The following is a 24884-nucleotide window of genomic DNA, read 5'->3' as shown; positions in this document are numbered from 1 at the left end:
ACTTACTCATCCTTTATTTATATTTGTAGTAAACCCATCAAAACCATGAAAAATCACTGGAATTTATGTAAGGGATCAGCCAAGAAACACCCAACGAAAAGCGGAGTGCATTACAATCCTTTAACGCACGGCTAGCTGTGCATTATCCCGCTTATACCATGGTCATCTACCAAGTTAAAGCTGTTATTGATGTGCGGTGCCTTTTTGGATCAGACGGGTGAAGATTATTTTTGTTCATTTCAAACGTTGATCAAGCTGACTGTGCATTAAACGTCTTAATGCATACCTTCCAACCAACCAGAATCGAGTATTTAAACAAACCATGGTATAAGATGACAAGGCATTAAAAAAAGTCTATGCGATATTTGAGAATCATACACCTGGCATTTTATCATCCTCAACCTGGGAAGCTTTTTAAGCAGTTCTGAATAAATATCCATCTATCGTCTCTTATTGGCTGCTTTTATTCATAAAAAAACATTTTAAACAAACATTTTTTTAATGTAGGATGTTAATATGTTGGCACTATTATATTTTTTTACACATTTATTTTATCCAATACTTTTAGTGTATACTGTAACTTAATGTACCGTAAGTAGCTTTGTATCGGCTAGAAATCTGTCCAGCTGTGATGTATTACCACATATTTATTCCACAGTTATTTGTACGTTTTGAGAATTTAAACATTTACTTTTAATCAAAGTCACTGAGTGCAGCTGTAACACCTCAGAGGAGATCTGGCCCTCCCGGCTGTTTCTGGTTTCTCCCGATTTCTTTCTCTCCATTTATTTATCATTGGAGTTTGGGTTCCTCACCACAGGGCCGTGTTGGCTTGCTCACCAGGAGACTGCTGATATTAGATATTATTTACTGGAATGATCTTGCTTGTTCTATAAACACCATGACTGTGCTGTGTTTTACCTTTTCTGTGTTTTTCTGTTTTTCTGTTTTTGTTATCTTCCCCTGTAAACGATGAACATTGTGAAAAGCGCTATATAAATAAAATAAAATTGAATTGATGTTACTAAACATCTACAGGATCTGCTGATGAAATCATGCGTTGTCAGAGACCACCAGGACATCACCATAAGACCCCAGTCATCATCTGATCAACAATATCTATTCAGTATGTCAGATGTTTATTTTGACACACGTGTGCCGTCATGAGTGAGATTGGAGAAATGATGCGAATAAGAACCTAAAGGTTAAACACACAGAAATGATTTCAGTAGGAGCCGTGAGAGTGGCTTTTCTTGTGTATGTCTTGTTCTGGCAGCCCATCGCAGTGGAGAGCGCTCCAGACACGATTAGCTCCATGGCTCTGGGCAAACACGCCGTGCTGAGAAAGGGTTGTGTTCATTACAAATCTCCATCACGTCATTTCTCTCTTGAAACAGGCTTCCAGCATCCCTCCGGCGGAGCAGAGTTCATTCACACCGCTCGGGTCCGGCCTCACCGCGGCTGGAGAACATTAAACAGCACCTCTGGCTAATTTACTTAATTTCTGTAAATGAGGCCTTTGGCCTCTGGAGTGACTTTTAGCTGGAATGGATCATATTATTATCTGCTGCCGCCCCGGGCATCTGACGGGGTAATAAACCCGACCTGCTCCAATGACGGCCGGCGGAGCGTCTACTCCAGGTGAGACGAAAACATCGGCCGTTTCACAATTCCAAGAATGCAAAGAAGGGTCTTATGTTATCATGGAGGTCTTGCAAAGCAGCCTCGGATGAAAGAACCTGGATGGACGTGCCGCAGTGACTTCTGGGACTTCAAACCCATTCCGTACGTGTGCATCCTTGATATAGAGAACACATCCGAGTACTTTCATGCTTTCTCTGTTCTTGTGTTCTTGAGTATCGGAACCGGACTTATCGACCAATATCGATGACATATAGCGAGAATTCATGGACACAAGACCGCTGAATAATGAATATTGAGAAAGGGTCATTCGTTCATCGAGACTTCTTATCAGGATGCAGTGCTTTCAAGTGAACCTGATGCACAGATGGAGACATTAAGTGTGCATCGATTTGAAAGGGGAGATGAGACGTGCATGTAGCCAGCAGACGTGTTAAGCTGAGAATTGTGGGAGATTTGCGGTCTGTTATGATAAGAGCTTTATTGTCATTGTTCAGGGTACAAGCACAGAGCCAATAAAGTGCAGATAGATGTGTATTATTAAATAACGTCATGACGCAGTGTTAAGAGGTTCAGATGAGAGTAAAAGAGCCGGAACATGATGGGATATAAATGGCCCAGACAGAGACGCAGACTGAGGCTGATAGATTTATAATGTACGGTATATACAGTCTAATAGAACTGATGAGTTTGTGAGTCGGTTACTGATGTGGTCCATGCAGTCAAGAGCTTCTTTGGTTCTTTGGCTCTTTCTCTGTTTCTTGTGTTTGGTCGCCTGCTGTCTGTGGTCTTTCATCAGGTGATGTCTTTGATCCGTCTCCACTCATCTTTAGGCACGGGTCAGTACCGCACGCTTCCATCCCTGAAGGATCCTACCAGTCAGCAGCACACCGGAAAGCACGTCACATCTCTGACGCCTCATCAAAGATCAAGATGCTTTCACACTTTTAGTGCTTATAGAAGAGTTTTATACAAAACACAACAGCACAAGAGGCAAAATAAAACCAGAGCCAGCTGAATTCACTGACGCACATCACCTTCAAAGAACGCAGAAATGTGCTCGTGCCAAATTTACTTTGAGGCAACATTTAAAGGGAAAACCATTTTTCTGCCACTGGAAGCAAGTATGTTTCTATTTTTTAGCATTTTAAAAGTTTTTCTAGTTTTCAATTACATTTTTTTTAAGTTTGCTTCTCATCTTCACTCTTAAAAATAAAGGTGATTAAAAAGATTTTCACCGTGATTTTTGTTTCCACAAAGAACCATCTTATTCTTACATTTTTATTATCTGAAGAACCTTTTTTTGCCACATAGAACCTTTTGTGAAACAGAGAGGTTCTTCCGATGTTAAAGGTTCTTTACGGAACCAAAAAGTTCTTCTTTGACATCGAAGAACTGTTTGAAGCCTCTTTTTTTTAAGGATGATTAAATATTTGCTGTACCGACCGGAGAATAATCAATCAAAAAAGGTAAAACTCAATATAACACACTTTAAAGAGATTAAACAAGATCAGAATGTGATGGGAAATCGCGTGAAATGTGTGTAGTTATATTGAGTGGTATTTATTTCACTTAGTTTTTTATAATTGAAAGCTAACAAAACACTTGAAATGTTTGAATAACAGGATAAAAAAACTTTAAATGTTCCCTTGACGTCATTTTGGCCAACGGTTTGATTCTTGTTCTCTCTAAATGTTTTTCTGTGAATAGAAGACCTCAACTCTCATGTTATTTGTCTTCAGGAGTGATGAACTCAGTAAATGTCCGCTCAAGCACTTCGAGGGCAGAATCCACGCATCTGGGTTTAATATTTGAGAAATGTTTGTGTGACAGATTCCGCTCACATCCTCACATTGTCTTTCTGGTTGTCCTCAAAAACATCGTCTGAGGTTCATTTCGTATACAAAGAGAGGAATGTGCATAGCACAAATGAATGCTATACAGCTTAAATGGATATTGATCGCAACAAAGTTGAAAAAACAAATACATTTTGTTGGATAAGGTGTGCTTCGCTAAGAGTGAGAGAGAAATCCATAAGCATCAGTGTAGAGCATCAGCTGCAGAATCTAAAACAGACTGAATTCACACTTTACACGATCTCATGAAACATGCAGAAGGTACAGTATGTGAAATATCTATATGAAACACCGGCATCATTCACTAAAACATACATCATACAGTCAGAGTGCTCTGTATATGAGATACTCAATCTCACCAAGAAACGCATACAGCAATTACAAATTTTATGCCATTAACATTTTATTTATGAAACATTATTATTTCTTGTACTGTTATTTATAATGAAATAGTATGCAGTATGGAGTATATACTGTGAAGTGTGAGGCAGTTTGCTAATATTGTCTTTTAATCAAAAATGCACATAAAGTGATAGCTCACACGAAAATGAAAATTAATAGTTTATTCACTCTTGTCTTTTCAAACCTGTTTGCCTTTCTTTTTTCCGCAGAGCACAAAAGAAGATATTTTGAAGAATGTCAGTAGCCGAACAGCACTTGACCACATTCACTTTTATTGTATGGACACAAAACCACTGAAAGTTAACAACATTCTTCCAAGTATCTTCTTTTGTTTTTTGAAGAAGAAAGTCATACAGGTTTAAAATGACAAGAGGGTGAGCTAATGATGACAGAATTTGTATTTTTGAGTGAACTATCACTTTAATTGTGCATTGATGTATGTGATATTCTTTCTGTCCTTTACCAATCCCCCCCCACTCTCTCTCTCTCTCTCTCTCTCTCTCTCACTCAGGCAGGTGTCAGTGTTCATATGTCATTGAGAGGTGAGAGCATCACACAAACAGGCTGTGACACAACACCTCTGCTGTTTAGTGACAGTGTGCTTCTGTCTGTGAGAACACGACCTTCTCCAGCACAGTCCCGTCCGTGGTGGTCCTTCTAATAAGACTGACCCCTCGCTGTCATTTACTGTCAGATATTCACCACAGACTGACAGGCTGAAGAGAAAAACATTCAACTGTCTTGCTGAAAGTCCGGCTGTTCCCAACTGAAAATCAGCTGAATGTGTGTCTTAAAGTTCAAATAAAATCTGTTCATAACAAATGATGGTAAGTCTCATTAAGTTACAACAAATTTTCAGATATACATCTTAAGCTTCATTTACATGGTTGAGATCTGCTGCTTTAAAGCATCTGTGATATAAACCGAGAGAGTTAATTCTGTAACGTAATAAGTGTATGGTGACAGTATATAACACTGAAGAGAAAGATCATTAAATGAAATTCCATAGATAAAGAACAGAGCTGAATGAAATTGATTTTACACAGCTTGACGTTCAAGGTGAGGATCTCTCGTGTCTCGGCGTGCACGCGGGCCCTCGGGGAAGTCGACTGTAATTGGACAGACTCATCACCTAATGCGCCCCCAGCGTCAAGCTCCGCCCCCCATCATCAATGACCTTCATATGTGCTCCTGTGTTGAGAGACATTGAGTGCGTTTACATGCACATAATAAAACTGTTTTCACGTGTCTACGTGCATAGTGATAAACCGGCCGCGCAGAAAACCGCGTTTACACGGAACTTTGAGACCTGGTTTCTCGCGTGCAGTGACGTCATCGTCAATGGTCTGTTTAGTCATTAAAAATGCAGCGGGAAAACGATCATAAGCTGTATTTTTTATATCTCTTCTCATGTCCGCAGTACCTGCATTTGCAACAATAGTTCTTCATTTTGACGTTTCTACATCAACTACATGAGAGAGGACTTTTATACGTTATTTTTCTATTACTTCCGTTTGGGACTTTTACTACTGCGCTTTCAGATATGCGCACATATAAACACAACTGAGAGAAAACTGGTGTCATGGGGTATCGAGTCTTTTACTGTATTTTAATCTGTCCCCTATAGGACCCCGATTGGTATAAAAATTCTAATTTTTGTGAGTGTTCGGTACGTGCTATGGCTAGCTTTTTTCGGAAGCGTTAGCTAACCACGTAGTTGTATGCTATGCTAAAACAATTAGAAAGAGATTTGTTTGATTTCACTACCTATAGCCTCATAGACATATTAGCATATCAAGCACTTGATGTAAAATACGTCAATGGTAATTTTAGCAAAGTAATAGTGAAATGTATCATAATGTAATTTTTTAAGAATTGCAATCAGAGGCAAAAATACATTTTTGACATTCTTTCAGCCAATAGAATCACTCGTGGTTCTGTTTTGGAGGGGGACTCGATTCCTCATGATACCTGTTAAGGTGTTTACATGCAGTGCATAACCTGAGTAATGGGCAAAAAAACTACCTCATTGATACGACCGAAATATAGCGAGATGTCTCCGAACCTCTAAGAAGACAAAGATAACACGTCTCATTTACTCTCCACATGTCCAGCAATTGAATAAATAATATCTGTGCTGTTTTATTCAACCCTGTTACTCAATGAGATGAGTCAACGGATTGTGTTAGAATGCAGAGGGTTTCTTGTGACTCTCCTTTATTCTCATTGAGCACTTTAATGTGCCAGACACATAACAGGAATGATCTCTTTTATTGACGTCTCACTGTCTCTCCTTCTGTCTCTCTCTCTCTCTCGCTCGCTCGCTCTCGCTCTCTCTCTCGCTCTCTCTCTCTCTGAAGGCAAAGAGGGATCGACCTGCACAGACTGTAAAAGCTCAGCTACTGTAATATATGCTGGAACATTCGACCTAGACAACAATAGAAGACTGCTCATTTTATCAGGTGTTTTGATGTAAATCCTCTCATTCTAATTTATTTAATGACTATATTTGTTATATTTTTAAATGTCTTAAAGCACGGATGTTGTTTGACACACACACACACACACGTTCGCAGTAGTGATGCTGAGAGAGAGGACGACAGTGAAGGTGTCTAGAAACACGAATAACTTCTGCGTGTCCTCAGGCGTCCCCTGCAACAGGAGAACACTGGGTAGGTTGCGGTGAGGTGCATTGTGGGAAATGAGGTCTGATGCGGCGCTGGTGGTCTCGCGGGGCGCCGGCTGGCTTCGGGCTGAATGTGCACGCTGCCGTGACGGTGACCCTGCGCTGCTCACTTGACTCCTTTGTAAAATGAAGAGTTGCACATTTCACATCACACGTGCACATTAAATGCGACAAAAATAGAAAGAGTTTTAAATGTACTCGCCCGACTGTGACGAAGTATATCAATAATGCGATGTTTTCTTAACAAACGTACTTCAGAGATGAAGAAAGGAAAATCCCAGAATATTTGAAGGACTTTGATTTGATATTTTTAGTGTCTGTTTAGATGTGATGTAAATTCAGTTGTACCTTCAGAATGACAGACAGACTGAAGGTTTGATGGTGTCTCAGTGTTTCTGTGTTCCAGCAGCAGACGGTGGGTCACCGCCGGGACCGTCAGACTCATCCTCCTCCTCATCTGTCAGCATCATGAGTTAGTTTGATCCGTCACCATCAGGCGAGAGTGTGGGAGTTCAGTTCTGGTCATTAATGAATGAATGCAACTCATAAATATTCCCACGTGAAGATTCTTGACCCTTATGAAAACTAGAAATATGGTTTATTAGAGTAAAAGTTACTACAAATTTTGCCACAAAATTACACAAGGGTTTAAACATCTCTATAGCACCGCTTGTAAAAATCACATCCAGCCAGATCTGACACTGTACTAACTATCCATTTCTTTTCACCTCTTGCACACAACCGTGCAGGATTTCTGTGTCATAAGACTGAAGAACAAACCGTCTTCACTTTGAGGATCTTCAGACGGATGGGTGTGAATCATCAGAAGACGGGTTCAGCTCTGGAAGCGTGCGGCCAGGCGACCGGATCAAACAGGTGTTACACCTTCACCTGTGTGAGGTGAGAATCAAAGGCTGGGTTTATGTGAGAGCGCTGCAGCTCAAGAGACGGGCGCCGGTTCAAACGGAACACGAGAAGAAAGAGATGAGTATAAGACAGAAGAGATCACAATGCTGACCACATCTCTTTAATATCTCAATATCTTCAAATTTCTCTTAGATCAGACCATGTTTACTGTGCATCTTAGATTCGCTGCATGTTTGCACCGAATTCTGTTTGATGGTTTTGTTTCGCGGGTTTACGTGTGCAAGCGTGCACAGAGCAGCTCTCAGTGACGTCTAACAAAACCATGTCAAACATTTCAAAGCTCAGAAAGCCGTGACCAATGGGATTGTGTTGCAGAGGCGCTAACAAAGCAAGCGTTTCGTAATGAATTCAAGACCGCTTTCCACCACATCACATGTGAAATAAGGCTCGCATTAGACGTCCCGTTCTGCACCACAGACCAGCAGAATAAACTGAATTCATTCCTGTAAACAGCAGAAAGAGAGGAGATACTTAAAACATCCGCAGACGTCCCTGACAGAATTAACCCACGAGACAGATTTATGTTACTGTCTGAGATTTATTTCCACTTTGAGGAAGTTTAAATCTGCTGTGTGTGTGTGACAGATCTTAGCAGAAACCTTGAAGGCGAGTGTGCGTGAAAAGCTGACAGCTGATAAAGTGAATGGAAAGCACGGAAAGCAGACTGTATAAAACTCACGGCAGTGATGCATGCCAGCAAACACGCCAACATGTGCATTCAAACGCTTGAAGTTCTGTGAATCAGAGGACAAAAAGAGTTCAGCACAGTCACACAGACATAAACTCATCATTATATTAGCAGTTGAATTTATAAATATGAACGTTTTATCACTTACACAATTAAATGAACACAGCAGTGGCACCTAAATAATTGGACCGTCATTTGGTATGCGGTGTTCTTTTCAATTCACATTTTAACAAATGTCATTGTAAATTAAATAATATTTGACCTGTTTAATAGAAATGCTTCTACATTGAGCACGAGTGAGCTCTATTTTCTCCAGCAGCTGGATTACGTCTGATCTCTTATACAGGTCAGTGAAGTCCAGTCGGGTCTGGACTGGATCAACAAGCGTCTCAGAGCTGCGGGTCAGACACGGTGCGTCAGAGTTGTGTGGATTACAGCCTGAGTCCATCTGATAACAGAGAGATACAGCGGACGGATGAGAACACTTTATTGGCTGTATCATCAGACCACTGGATTCACCACAATCACATCAGTCCATTGGACTTATCAGATCGCTCTGTGTGTGTGTGAGAGAGAGAGAGAATGTTTTCATCGCTCTCTCAAATGTTCGTCTCAAATGTTTCTACTTAAAGGGGTCATATGGCGTGAACATGTGTTTTTCTGTGTCTTTGGTATGTTATAACTTGCCCATGCATGTATTAGACACGTACAATTTCACAAATGAAAGTGTGGTAACAAAAGAGTCATTCTATCTAAAAGCGAAAGTTCACCCAGACCTGCCTGAAACGCCTCGTCTAACCACACCCCCACAAATCTACATCAGTCGGTGGTCTGATTTGACTAAGACCACCCAAATGTATACTCAAGTAAGGTGGTGTACCTGTCAGTACAGTTGAAGAGGAACCTGATGTTCCAAATATGGTTAGATAAAAAAATCACTGACTTGCAGACTTTTGTTGTTTTATGTGAGAAATGATGATCTGTATTGTCTACAGGCCGGTTTTTTGATCAATTGATCTTTGTTTCATTCAGAATGGCATTACAGATTGAAGATTATACACATGTCCTCAGGAGATCCTTCAACACTGGTGGAGAGATGTACACTTCATGTCAACAAACCAGTCAACAACAGTACAGATCTCAGAACAGATTCTTGTACATGTGAGTGAGCAGACGGACCAAACATCTCCACAAATTCATTCCAGCTTCAGTCTGACGGATGTAAATGAATGATTTAAACCTGTGTCGCTGAATAATGTGCTGCCTTTATTCCGATGAAATGAGTGTAGCATTAATAATTTATTACTTATTATAGTGATAATATTATAAAAGAAACAACATTCCACTTTCTTTGGAATAATAGGCACTCATGAACCATTTACAATAAGATTATGACAGAACGTTAACAATATAGCATAAAACCACAGATAAAGCACAGTTCTGCTTCCATGGTGTTCATAGTAAAACTTTAGTTCTACAAATGGTAATAATTACACCAATAAAACATGGTTACTCCAAACTGTTCAGCCTCAACACTCCCTTTCTGCAGGTGGCGCTAAACGTACCAGACACTATTATGCCATCCACCACCAAATACTACAAGAAGAAGATTATGATTGTGTGCAGAGGCTGCAAATTATGGCTAATATTATTTAAATAATGTTCAGTTTTATGAAAATATCAAACGATTCGCTTTACGAAACGTCAACATGTTGCCAGGAGCCGCATTTTGGAATGATGTGCTTTAGAAACTCTTAGACAGATTGACCCCATAGACTCCCATTATATGAAGCAGAGAGGGCTGCGGATTCACCAAACAATCTTCTTTATGGTTCTACTCAAGAAAAAATATCACCTACATCTCGGAGGGCCTCAGGGTGAGTAAATAAACGGCAAATTTGAGTTTTTTGCTGAACTATCCCTTTAACATAAAATTACAGGCACAATTGTGTCATTTCACCTTAATTCATTCAAGTAAATTTGAGTCAGAAAAGTAAGAAATATTTTACTTATTTGATTAAGTTAAACATATTTTTTTTAATACAGTTTAGTTAAGCTTACTTAATTGAATCAAGGCAACAAGTTGGCACATTTGCATTAAGCAAAGTGAACAAATTACACTGTAGTTGTGATTTAGGATTTTTTTTTAAATTGTTTAAGAGGAGTGTTATTTTACTTTTATTATAACAAAATCATACTTTTCATAAATAAGGATGTTTACGTTCAGGTCAGCAAAACAGTTTCTTTATGATGAATTTTTTATGTCAATTGTTCACTTCTGTGCATCCGGAGATAAGATTCTTTCAGTTTCTTTGTTCTTTACAAACTGTGGTGAATGAAATCAAATGTATAAATCTAAATCAGGTTGAACTCTAGGCGACCACACATGTATATGACCCTCCTCACTAAAATAAGTGCATGAGTGTGTATTTTAATGGTAAGCGCTCTTATTGTTGCAGGTTTTGGGTGTTAGCAGAGAGAGGCCGTTGAACACAGCCATAGACGACGGCGCGCCGTGAAACCCAATCTCACGCAATAATTGGCAGCGATGGATCTTTAACAAGAGGGAGAGATGTCAAAATGAAATTACTCTCTGTGGCAGCGGCTGTGCGTGATGGTGCTGTTGATTGTGAGTTTTTTTCAAAAGGCTTCTTTCACACCTCATTGGATTTCAATTAGCAGGTGAGAAGGGCCCTCATTGTCGCCACTAACCGCCTGCGCTCTCTGACATTTTACCAGCGGCTGGAGAGAATTCATTTCCATCCTTTTCCTTTCTTTCTTCAGCAGAGACACGGAGACATGAACGGTGAGGGAAACTGACAGCTCCATCACCACCTCCAGCCCTCGGGTGTCGGCCCCTCCGTCACAGATCTGCTCGGTTTAAACAGGAGGACGGACGCACGCGCACACACGTATACATCTCCAGATAAACTCAACGTGTATATACTGCAGGGAAATAATGATCAAGGATTGGCTCAATTACTCAAACAGAAGATTCAATTTAAATGTAAAATTATATCAGATCGATGGGCCAGTGCGTTCACTCGGGGAAAACACCGGGAAAAACTCATAATTAAATGCAACACGGTGAGACGCAAACGTACAGTAGAACGCCGGTAAACAAAAATCCATCAGCGGATTCTTTTCCACCAAATAAACTGAAGCCTTTGAAATATAATGTGGGTGTCCTGCAACAAAAATAGGGAAAAAAACGTTTGCACAACCATTGTGAAAACTTTGTTCATATTCTTCACCTTAAACATATGTCATTGATTTGTTTTTTATTTAGTGTGTAATATCATTACAGGTGATGGAGCTTCAAAACACACTACTGTATTTCTATATATCAATCATTTTGTTAGCTAGACTTGATGTGAAACTCAAGCACGCGAGATGTGACTCTTGTAAGAAATTGACAGTCCTGCGTTCCGTCAGGTTTGATTCAAATATCACTCTTCAAGTAAATGTGCTGATGTAGCTCGTGTATGTTGTGCTTGCGTTCTGTAACAGGTGCAGAATGATTTCTGAGACGTCTTACTGGAACCGAGCGTGTCGTATCGCAAATCGCTTCACGGCTCTCCTCACGAGCACACGCGCAAACACGCGTTTATTGAAGCTCCATCAATTTGGTTGCGTCTCAAGTGCTGCTGGCTCTCGGACACGGTCATGCACATCAGCAAATGAGCCGCGGGAGTTTGGGAGTTTGACAATCTATCTAAAGCAGAAGTGTGCGTGTGTGTGAGAGAGCGAGAGAGAGAGAGAGTTCAGGGTCACTCCAATTACAGAGAGCTTGTCAGCGCTGCGAGGCAGCTGTAGGCCTACAGGAGAAGTCTGCATATAGTTACACACTCGGACTGTGTGTGAGTGTGTGTGTCTGTGTGTGTGTGTGTGTGTGAGTGAGTTTTGCCCTTAAGGAAGAGCTGATGAGCCACAACTGCTGTTGAATCACCTGCTGGAGGCGGAGCTATAACTCACTGGTACCCGCCCACGCCATTAACATATCACCACACCTGTTACCACAAATAGTCACTGAAACTCCTCATTGCAGGTAAAAAATGTTAGAGATACTTTGCCTAAAAATGAAAATTCTTTCATCATTTATTCATCCTTGTGTCATGACTTTCTTTGTTATTCAGAACACAGAAGATATTTTGAAGAATATCAATAACCAAACATTGACTACCATTGTATGAACACAATGAGACATTTCCCAAAATATCTTCTTATGTGTTCCACTGAAAATAGAGTTTTGTGCCACACGAGGGCGAATAAATAATAACAAAACTTTTGTTGACAAAACTGAACTTTGATGTAGTCTGGGATGTAAAGGTGCATTTTTGAATGGTTAGTAGTATTTTAATTTAATACAGAGATACAAAAAAATTTAAACAAAGAGCATTGCTGTTGTCAAGGAATGTTTAGTCTGGTAAACAGTATAAATAGCCTTAAATGGTTCTCTATCTAGAGTTGAGATGCGCACACACACACTGCAGGTGTTATCGAGAGAAAGATAGTCCATGTCATGTCACACAGGTTCCTCAGGCCGTGACTGGTAAAAAGCTTTTTGGAGTGTAAAGGATACAGAGTAAATCCCCCTCGGCGGTCTCGGAACACAGTAAATATCTCTGGTTCCGTTTGACTTGTTTCATTCTCCGCCGTGTCTGGCTCTTTCTTCAGGGCTATTGTGTGGAGGTCCATCATGTTTTTCCTTGACCAAGCAAGACGCACTTACCCAAGCGTGAGACGGGAGAGGGGTCCGGGGGTCTGGACACAGCCAACATCTGACATCACACCAGCCCTCGCTCTGTTCCCAGCGTCCTCTTCATCTCTCCGGTCTCTGTCGGAGCGTGGCGTCCCCGGGGCCTCGGGTTATGGTAAAGCAAACACGTTCATGAATCTGTGCTGAAGTGATTGTCTCTCCTGCAGGACGAGCGCTGCTTGTGTGGAGTTGTGTGGTTTAGAACTCATATTTCAGCGTAAATGATCTTTATGTGTGAATGTTGAGAACAAAACTTTATTAATCCCTGCAGGGGAATAACGGCATCACAGCAGCTAAAATAAGAAATGCAGGCATGAGAAAAGAAACATACAGGCAATAAAACAACACTGATAAATCAACACAGAGAGATTGATGATAGACACATGCAACACAGACATATAGTTACAGTATATGTGCATATCTGACGCATATAGCTTAAAGGTTTTGCATTACAATTATTTCTGTAAACACAGGCATGTTTATATGAGAGAGAGTGTTCGTCTATAAGAGAGTGTGTGTGTGTGTGTGAGTGAGAGATAGATAGAGAGAGTGAGTGTACATCCACGAGTGTGTGTAAAAGTGCTTATTGTGAGTGTGTCAGTCAGTGAGTGAGAGAGAGAGAAAGAGAGAGTGAGAGAGAGAGAGAGTACATCCATGAGTGTTTGTGTGTGTATGAATGCATAATGTGTGTGTGTGTGTGTGTGTGTGTGAGAGAGAGAGAGAGAGAGAGAGAGAGAGTGAGTGTACATCCACGAGTGTGTGTAAAAGTGCATATTGTGAGTGTGTCAGTCAGTGAGTGAGAGAGAGAGAAAGAAAGAGAGAGAGAGAGAGTGGAAGTACATCCATGAGTGTTTGTGTGTGTATGAATGCATAATGTGTGTGTGTGAGAGAGAGAGAGAGAGAGAGAGAGAGAGAGAGAGAGAGAGATGGGGAGTGTACATAAATGAGTGTGTGTCTTTGTGTGTGTGTGTGTGTGTGTGAGAGAGAGAGAGGAATGAGAGAGAGATGGGGAGTGTACATAAATGAGTGTGTGTCTTTGTGTGTGTGTGTGTGTGTGTGTGTGAGAGAGAGAGAGATGGGGAGTGTACATAAATGAGTGTGTGTCTTTGTGTGTGTGTGTGTGTGTGTGTGAGTGAGTGCATAAGGGTGTGCGTGTGTATATGAGAGAGAGAGAGTACATCCATTGTGTGTGTGTGTGTGCAAGAGAGCTGATGTGTGTGCTGGAGCATGTAAGTGTGTATGAGTCCAAAAGTGTGTGTATGTGCGTGCGTGTGTGTGAGAGAGAGTGTGTACGTGTGTGTCTCAGAGATAAAGTGCATGAGTGAGAGAGAGAGAGATGTGTGTCTGTTTGCAGTCATCATCTTAGAATGAACACTGAAACACACAGTTTGAGTTTGTGTTGTGTGTTTATATGGCCCACACACTCATTTTTAATTCATAAGCCATTTCCTAGTAGTTGTGTTTTGGTTAACTTGTAGCTTTTAGTGAGGAGTGCTCTGGTTCTTCTGTTCTAAAGCGCCGCACACAGAACCTCAGAAAGCAGCTGAACCAGCATCAAATATTTACACAAATCATTTTGGAGGGGTTGTTTTAAGACCCGATGTGAGCACAGAGAGACCCAGAAGTGCAAGATTTCCCTTTCTCTGTCACATCCAACACTGTGTGTGCAAAATCAAACGCAATCAGCTGGATACACGATCATGACCGTGTGTGTGTGTGTGTGTCTGTGTGTGTTAATGAAAAGCTGTTTCCGGAGCTACAGCGTCACACTTGCTGTCTAAGCTTTTCATTTTCTCTGCACCTTCTGCTGAAATCATAACATGCAACTCAACAGAAGGGATGATTGCTCTGTTCAACACACACACAAACTCACGCACGCACTCACACACACACACACACACACACACACACACACACACACACACACACACAGCTCCAAACCGGATGCATATCAGTGGCAATTGCTGAGCATAAAGCTGAGAAGCTTCAGTAGATGACAAATGAATCTGAAGCAGTTCTGCTTTAAAACTCATGATGATCAAACAGGTCTTGTACTGCAGTTTAGTTTTTTCAGTCTGACATCACGGTTACACATAAAGCGTCCCTTCCCCTCACACACACACGACTCTTCAGCGCCTCTGAGGTCTGGCCTTTAGCATCCAAGAGAAATCGATCGTCTTTATATGTGTGCAGGTGCCAGAGGACTTGTGACAGGAGTGTTCAGTCAGGGAAATAATCAGTCACGTAGAGAAATGAATTCACAGCGGTGGGTTAAATTCTGTCTCTCTCTCTTTGGTCAGGAGGGATCGGGCCGGATCAGAGATAATGGCCCTGTCTGGACCCGCTTCAGTCCGGATGACACTTTCAGATACCTGCGGCAGTCACACCTGGAAGACCTCATCCCCCCCCGAGCTCCTGCTTTCTCCTTCCATCTCTTTATCGCTCTGGAAATTTCTCTCTTGATTTGCTTTTCTAAAAGAAAAGAGAGCTTATTCAGCTGTCCAAAGAAATACATCGCCAAAATATAAATTCAAAACCTTTACAGAAATAACACACAGATGAATTTTAAATAGACCAATCTTCTATTCAGTTGTTTCTCTTAAGTTCTTGTTATCTATCCAACAGTCTCTCCCTCTCTCTCTCTCTCTCTCTCTCTCTCTCCAGCAGTTGGAGTTGTTAATTTGGTGATGCTGGAGGTCTTGCGAGGCTAATAGCTTTCCCAGGTAAATAAACCCCTATAGTTCATAATGAGCTATTAGCATGCGTGTCAAGTGTTTGCTCTTAGTGCGGGTCATGTGTGTCTCTTATTTCCATCATAGAGGTTGTCACTGTTAGCGCTGGAGAGGCGATGTTATTTAATGCACTGATCTCAAACTCTGTTATTTTGTTGCTAGTAAAAAGATGCCACGGCGTCCCTCAGGGATGATGATCTGACACCAGTCCAACCACAGAGAAGAGTGAACTGGAAACCCGTGTCTCTACCAAACAACAGCATCAGGTGTTTGCAGATAACAAGACATGTGTGAGATTCACATCGCTCAAAACAAACACTTCTGTGTGACAGAGCTTTAAAGCATCTCTCTCTCTCTCTCTCTCTCTCTCTCTGGATCTCATCTGTCAGCCCTGGCTGGCTGGCGGAAGAGATTAAACCTTTGTCTTATTTAAAACTGGTGGATTTTAAGATTGCCTAATTACTCAAAAGCATCTCTGTGCCATTAACAGCGCTGGCAGCTTCCCAGAATCCCGACGGGAGATAGATGCTCATCGACTTCCCCATTCACATCTACCTTTGTCTTTTTTGGCAGATGGTTTTAAAGCAAAGCAACTTAACAGAACGCGCATTTGTTGTGTTAATGGAAGAAAGCCAAAGATACGAATCAATTGTTGAATGTTACTCGAACCGAAGCCCTGTTAATTCAGAGTAGAAATAAAAGACAATCCAGGATCAGATCCGATGAGGTATCTTTGAATTTCTATGAAAATATTTTGATTGCAAATGCGCAGATGGGAGTACAGTGTGAAATTGTTGAGAGATCTTCTCAAACTCATGTGTAAGTCACTTTGGATAAAAACATCTGCTGGTTGAACAAACGGAAAAGGACACTGTTTTTCCATATGTCCAAAAACTGCAATTTTGCTAAATTTTAGATTTATAGCATACTATTGAAATATTGTCCAAAACTGTCAAATTACATGAAACAGGAAAAATATGTCATTTTACTGTAATTTATTTTTACAATATATTTCTGGCTCCCCAGCTGCCAGAAAATGTCAGTTTTATTAGTTTTTTTACAGTCTGTTTTTAAATATACTGTCAAAAACGTTGAATTACCGAAAAACAGGAAAACCATATGATTTTAAAGGAAAAAAACGGTTATTTTTACATAGCGCCCCAGCTGCCGTTTTTTACTGGATTTTTTTTTACAGTTTTGAAATACTGTCGAAAACGTCAAATTACAGGAAAGACCGTTAATTTACAATAATTTTTCTTTCGCCCCAATATTTTTACAATGTTGAGCAGATGCATGTACTGCAGCATTTATTTAAGGAAAAAAATCTGCGATGAAAAAATAATCCAAAATCTCTTATTGATTCGCCAGTTGTGGATTTTCTGTCCTGTGTGCAGGGAAAATGGATTTGATTTCCAGAATCTTAATCTGAATGAAGTCGAGCTGCTCCTCTCAAAGCCAACAGTTGTTCAGCATTTGAACCAATAACCTCCGGTAAGCAGCCATGAAGCACCACAGCACACTGAGATCAAGAATCATCATGATTTGCGTTTTAAACCGTTATCATGTGTGTTGTTCTGTGTGATCAGTGATCCTGATACTGTTCTGCTGCTGATGTCAAACATCTCTGAGGTCAGCAGAAACGCTTCTGTGACTGAATAACGCTTCGCGTGGGGCATTTCAGCTCTTGAAATTCCCTCTCACAAAGAGTCCATTAAGAAAAAAGTGCTTGTAAATCAAGGTGGAGAATGAAGACGCTGACAGTCAGCAGAGCAGAACTGCTTTCATTTATATCTGAGCTTCGTGACGGGGAAACAGAAGCGCCAGCGCTCTACAGAAAGAGGTGATTGATTTGAGTCAGGAGGTGTGCTAAACACACACACGCCACATGGCAAACTGCCGTCTGACACTTCATGTTCGACTGAGAGAAAGAGAGAGAGTGTTTCAATCTGCTCCCTGGTTTAGTAAGCACACTGTCTTGGCTCCCTAGATAGGAATGGAAATATAATATAATTTTTTCAGATCGTGTGTAACATGACATTACACGTTACATTTATTCAGTTCAGTTTTATTTTGATACAATTTTCATCGCAGCAACAAAAGACACACCCTAAAAAGATGTTATGAAAGATGTCTTTGGTTTTAAATATCATGAAAGATTCACATCGTTTTTTGTACATCTGTGAAGTTGCAAGCGTTTGTTGTCAATGCCTTGAGGTTGCATGTTTGGTATTGAAATGAGACACAGCCCAAATAGTTTTCAGCTTTGTAGTTCTCATGATCTAGTGTCACGCACTCAAGAGGGGTTTTGTCTTAAAGAGACAGCGTCCCTCTGTCCTTTGGAGGATGCTGTATGCGCAGTGCCCTGAAAGCTGATTAATTGGCTTGTCAGCTCAGTATTTTTATCCCGTTCCCCAGACGAGCGCCAACGCAGCGTCCTTCCCGGTGCCCTCGTGCGTCCTACACAGAGGTCAGGTGATTGTAAAGAATCCCCCTGCGATTCGAGACGTCATCTGATTGGCTGAAACACTAGAGTCCCAAATTCAGCCCGTAACCCTCTAGCACACGAGGGGTCACGTCAGAACAACCGGTGTGCGTGCAGCCGAGCACCTGAAAGAATGCAGGAGCGTGCCGAGAAATGCACCAAATGCAACATTGAAGTCCACAGGGCTCCTGCACCAGAGGAAAATCCTCGGAAAAACCTCCAGCCGCAAACTGCGGAGGAGGCTGCATAACCTAGTGAGTCTTCCAACCAAATGAAATAAGCAAACTCACTGTTATGGATGGAAACACTTTCTACAATCTATTTCTAATTTATCTTTATTGCAGCCTCGGCCCCGAAGGCAATTCTGTGTTTCGTGCGACATGAAAACCGAGCAAAAACACAATTCTGCTTTCACTAATAATAACAAATTATCTTCCCGTGCTCAGAAGAGCAGGAAAAGAGTCTGTTTTAGCAAAACAATCCTACTGCGAATCTGGCTCATTTACTGATTTCAATGCAACCGTCATGAAGGCAGAAAGAGAAGAGATTTTATTCCTCGGTCATTCATACATCTACTGAAAAAGCATAACAATGCGCTGACTTGTTTTTAATGAAAGAAATATTGGTTTCTGTGTGTTTTTATGTGTCGCACAGTTTTGTTTAGCAGCCCCGAGCAGAAAATGACACGATGCAAAGATCGTGGGCGGCGTTTAGAATGAAATACTGGATATTGTGCGATATTTGGAGTGATTGTTTTAGTTTGTGAAACGGTGAAAGCTGCTTTAAACAGCAGTGAGTCGTTCTGTGAGCGCAACACAAAAGAAGATATTTTGAGAAATGTTGTGTGGTGTTCATACAATGGAAGTTGATTGGCTTTTTCAAAATATCTTCTGTTGTGTTCTATAAATGAAAGAAAGTCAAACGATTGTTCTCTATTTAAAAGCAACCATTTAATGTCTAGTTGAATGTAATAATATGGATTGATGACAGATCACATGGAGATGCTGGAGAGATTATAGTCAACATTTTTTGAAGGACTGTGGTAAACAGAACCTCATAATATTTTACGTTTTATTATACGACAAGAAACACAACAATTGTAACCTGCTCGTGATTTTTTTAAGCCTTATTGTGTCCTTAAAACGACCGTTGCTAACAAGTTTTTGTAAAGATAAATCTGAAACAATTGTACATTTCTTTTTCAGTTGCTCTCATATCAAACTTTTTTTGGCGTGGGATCTCTTTGTTTAACTTTAAGTCGTTTTACAAGTGTATTAATATAACTGACAATATAACTGACAAAATGGTCTTGTTTTTGGATTGTGATGCTCGACTACTGGATAAAAGTTTAAGATGCATAACTGCTTTGTTTATTGTTTTGGTTATTTACAGTTGTGCAGTTATGTACTGTATTTGTACTATTACATATCGTCCCTGTTGATGAGAAAAAATTGGTAAAAGCGACTACTTCCTTTGTCGGGGATGTTAGATGTCAGCGCGCATGTAAAACTCACAAATAATGCAACACGGGCAAATATCTCTTAAAGCAAAGATGCAGATTCATTCACAGAGTAATTACACACCAAGGAACACGTTTTTAATAAAGTTTAAAAGAGTTGTCGGAGGCTTGGTGGTGGTCACGTTGATATCGAGCGACCTTAAGTGTAGTCTGTTTATAGCATGGTGTTTGTTAGCTTCTTACTTCTGCTGATTGTATTTGGCAGGTAACAAATGTTGTGTTATTTTGTAAAGATTATCTTGATGGACAAAACGTGTAGACATGATAAACCTTTGTTAATCACAGAGCTTGTATTTTGCTTTTATTTGGACTTTCAAAAGTCTATGGGGGAAAAGCAAAGGATTTCGGGTTTGCCTACAAAAATGTGTGTGTGCATGTGTGCGTCTGTGCATGTGCGTGTGTGTGTGTGTGTGTGTGTGTGTGTGTGTGTGTAATGACGCTGGGGTGCTGATGGGAGTGCGGGAGGGGAAATTGTTCTTCTAAGCATGTATCTGTCCTATTCAATTACACTGCAATCTCTCTCGCTCTCTCTCTCTTTCTAAGAGGAACACACCCATGAACACAAGCTTTTAAATAATGATTAAGTTATGTTCCAGAACTGTTGGCTGTGTTTTTAAAAGCTCTTCCTCACTGAAACATTTATAACTCTTTGCACAGATCTGCTGGCCTGTTTTGATGCACTGCTGAGATATCTGACCTGCGCTCGTCTTCTGTGGATCAGGTTAGATGAGACGGGGTTTTACAGATCCTTTTGCTTGTCCATGATGATTTATTATGATGATAATGTTTCCCTCCTTTTGCATTCGACAACAAAATATCAAACCGGGATATTACGGTGATGATTTTTTTTGCTGTTTTTAATATGATTTTTAGGTGTGATTTATAGCGTCCAAATACTTTTTGCAGTAATTGCCGTGCTTACATAAACCTCATTGACGGCCAGTTTTTGTACGCGTGGCCACTTTGTGTTGTCTTAATGCAGTTCTGATTGTGTTTGTGAGTAATGAGCATCGCCGTGTATAAGCTCTCACCTGCACGGCTATATAAGGATGACGTTACGTAACCCAGTTTTAGCTTGCTCACAAATTTTCTTTGCCTCCGAGGGATGTCAGCAGAAAATATTCTGGGTCATCTGCGCTGCGACCGCACGTTCCCATGATGCATTGTGCAGCAGCGGCTGTGTCAGAGTCAGCTGAGCAGGCTGTGTGTGTTTCTGCTCGACTGCGCTCGTCTGCACCATTTGCATCTGATCACAAACACACGGTCTCTTTAATGTCTCAGTTGTTTTCATCACTCAGTTATCTAGAGAGTCTCACGTGTCTCCTCTGGAGTTACAAATGAGATCTCGACAGCTCCAGATCAAGTCAACATTAAATCTCACAAGGATCTCCAGGTCTTATCTTATAAAGAAAAAGAAATTAGGTGTGTAATCCCTTTCTTTACTGTTTTCTGCTTGGAAGTTTTTACTTCTGAGAATTTGTTTTCGAGCCTCATTGCTGACTGTCATTATATTGTCATTACTTGACAAGAATATTTTCTTATTATTCTGGTAAAAATTTCAGAATACATTAGGGACAATATGTAAAAATGTCTCCTTCCAAATAGTGCAATGCTTTTTTTAAATAAAATATAATTTATATTAATTTATTTTAAAGGTAAATCATAAGCTAGACATAAAAACAGTTCTTTTGATGTTTTAGCTAACATGAACAATAAACAACATTTACATCACTCTTTGTTAATGTTTGTTAATACTAGGGATGTAATGATATGAAAATCTCACGTTACGATAATACCTCAGTGTAACACCTGCGGTTTAGTTTTATTGCAATATTTAAAAAGACAAATGAAGATTTGAAAAAACAGCCAAAAGTGTGTGATAAACAGTTATTGAACATCGCAGTAATGTACGAATAAACCATGCCCTGTCCTCGTTTATTTATTCTTGAAACTTATCTGTTGCTATGAGGTGTGTGGTATATTATGAGATAGGTCAAATGACACGTTATACCTCTGGTCTCTGGTAACTCCCTATTATAAATAAAAAAATACTTTAAAATATTTTTACATCTTGACTAAGGTAATATCTATTATATTGTTTAATATTCTCTATGTTAATCGCCTGGAAGACCTATCTTTTCATACAGTCATGTGACCATTTGCATATTTACATTTATTCATTTGACCAAGAGAACATTGAGACGATTTTGCTATTGCGACACCATGAAATTGATGATTCATTGTTACATTGTTACTAAGTTAATACGAATTGTCCATCGTTCGTTTATTGTGTATTAATTAATGTTACATAAACCGATTTAAAACAGATATCAGATGAGTAATATTAATATTAACATTAACATGAACTAAGATTTATAAATGCTGTAGAAGTATAGTACAACATACATATAACAGGACACCTTGAAGCACAGATATTAAAATTAACAAAATGCATCACTGCCATTGAAATGAATGGGGAGGAACGCAACACTCATTATGGCCGCCTGAAGCTTTGCACATGCTTAGATTCTAAAGCAACATAGAAAATAATGTTTCTTAAGCGTAATTTGATCATAGGAAACAAACGTTATGCTACAGTTTACGTCATTTTAAATATTCACGTCTTGTTTGAATTACGTGATGACTGCTCGGAGGGAAGTTGTGCCACTCGACGGCCATGTTTACCAATGAGTGTCAGGAATTCCGTAAACGGACTTTGCTTTAAGTCGTCTGAGCTGTGAAAGAGCAAAATATGACTTAAAGCAAAGTCTGTTTAGGGAGGTCCTGCCACTCGATGGCCGCTGAGTGGCACGACTTCCGTCCGTGCAGTTATCACTGTTTCAATGAGCAGCAACGACACAAGTTAATCATCATAAATATGAGCACACACACAGATCTGTGTGCATGTGTTTGGCCTCATGGAGAGAAACACTGATCTCAGACCTGCAAAATACACACTTTACTGTAGATATCCACTAATGCAGCATCTCTGACTGATCCTGAACACTCTTTACTTTAAAACACCAATTCTGAATTCAATTTCATTTCAAATGAAACTTTCTTTATCGAAAACTGTGGATGTTTCATGCATTATTAACATGTTTGTTGCAATGCATCATGGGATTAAGTACTGTGTGAAGGATTCACTGCGATGCAGCTTTGAAATGGGCAAAGCTGGAAGACCATGGGGTAAGACGTTATAGTGTGTTTGTGCTTGCGTGTGTGTATTGTGTTGTACAGATGACCTATCCTTGTGCATGACAGATCCTCAGGTCAGGTTGAGATGTGTGTATGTTTGTACACACCATCGTGTGTGTGTGTGTTTGATAAATGTTCTCTGTGTACAGCTGGGTCTCTGGGGTCCGGCTCTCAGCTATTGTTTCAACCCAACCAGAAACAAAACACTCAACCGGACGTCCGGTATCTTTTTTCTTGTTCTAAAGAGAAACACTGTCAGTCTCTTCAGTGCCGTGTTTGTTTTCTAACAGATGAAGAAAGACTCTGAGCTGTATGACAACACGAGGAGTCTGCAGAAATCTTCATACTCTTCATGCAGTATGCACAGTTTGCAGTTTTTTTCCTTCAGATATTGAATATCTAAAATATTGTTTATAGTTTCAACCCTTGTATATTAAAAAGCACTTCTGAAGTATTCTGTTTTAAATGAAGCTGGCATACTGATTCCTTAGAACTTAAGCATATGATTGAATCTGCTGACAGTACTGCAGCAAAGAGACGGGTGTTCAGGTGAATTTAATACACAGCGTGCGTGTGATGTTTCAGTGTGTGTGTCATGTAACAGCTGGTGTGAAGTGCCGGACAGACCGGAAGGACATTTAAAGCTTGTTTTACAATCCAACATCCCAAAAACTTTAAGACAGTGTGTGTTTGTGCGTGTGTGTGCGTTTAGGTTTGTGTTCATGTGTGTATTTGCATGTTTGTAGGTGTGCGAGCGTGTGTGCATGTGTGCAAGCTGGTGCGCATTTGTGTGCGTGCTTGTTTGTGTGTGTGGCTGTGCGTGCGTGTGTGTGGGTGCGTATATATGTGTGTGTGTTTTCATCTTCAATGAAAAATTTAGTGATGACAAGCATTTTTTGGGAATAACACGCACCGATGAATCATTCATAGTGAGACAAGAAACCTACATTAAAGAAAGTCAATTTTGATTTCCCCTTGACTTCAGATGTAATGTCTCATCTCATGTGTCTCTGTTGCATGAGAATGTTTGCCCTTCTGTACTGTACTTGCACACTCAATTGATCTTTTTTATTAGCATGCAATTTGTGGCTTAACTATCATCTGCTGAATTAAACTGATGTCTTTATTAACTCACTATTCATTGGATTGCCTTGCAGCTTTATTCAATGTGTTGGTTTAACTTCCATTGAAACAGGAAGTTAGGACGAGACATTGAGTGACCACTTCCCCTTATAAAATACTCTGTAGTATTTATCTAGTGTGTTTAGTGACGGATGCTTGTGAAGGAGATAATGGTGTTGAGATAATGTTTCTGTCATCTGTTGTGTCTCAGTTATTACATTTCTTATATTTGAAAGATGTGGATGACCAATGAAGTTTTGTGCAAGACTGAAGTTTCCGTACATGAGCTCCAGGGCAAAACATTCTGACAAATGAGAGTCAACAGCGAGCATCTGTATGCAGGATTCAACTTATCTTCATCAGTCTCATGTGAGTGAATGATGCTGTATGTCCAGAACACTGAGCTGCTGAAATATACATCCACCTGCTCTCAGAACCTCTCAAACACACACACACACACACACACACACACAGTGAGAGAGAAATAATACAAGGAACGAGTTTAATCCTCTCCTATATTCCTTTAAACTGTATTTAATGTTATCAAAACATGCACATTTAAATTGTCATCTTAAAATTGTTCACCACATTCTTTTTTTATTTTTTATTATAACATCAAAACATAACATATTGATAACTTGAATATAAACATGACATTCTCAATTTACAAAAAAAACTTATTAAACAAAGAGAAAAATAAATTAATCTTAATAAAAAAAGATATTAAAAAAAGGTGAAGATACAAAAATATATATATATTCATCCTACTTATTACATGACATGAAAGATTTCCTCATCTTTTCATAGAAGTCTATGAAAGTTTTTTTTATTTATTTTTCTCTGTGCAAATAAAACTTTGCTACAAGAGTAAA

The 24884-nt window shown here is 39.9% G+C and overlaps 1 long non-coding RNA gene across 1 annotated transcript; it reads left to right on the top strand.

The window, feature by feature from the left end:
- Window positions 1-12956: 12956 nt before the first annotated feature.
- On the top strand, window positions 12957-20413 carry LOC130415815 (uncharacterized). Its single transcript, XR_008905971.1, has 7 exons — window positions 12957-13074; window positions 15260-15682; window positions 15854-15957; window positions 17086-17182; window positions 17278-17320; window positions 17430-17531; window positions 20350-20413. It is a non-coding gene; the product is annotated as an uncharacterized LOC130415815 (long non-coding RNA).
- Window positions 20414-24884: the final 4471 nt, after the last annotated feature.

Source organism: Triplophysa dalaica, chromosome 25 (genome assembly GCF_015846415.1).
Source record: "Triplophysa dalaica isolate WHDGS20190420 chromosome 25, ASM1584641v1, whole genome shotgun sequence".
NCBI lineage: Eukaryota > Metazoa > Chordata > Actinopteri > Cypriniformes > Nemacheilidae > Triplophysa > Triplophysa dalaica.
This window is presented reverse-complemented; position numbering and strand designations above follow the sequence as displayed.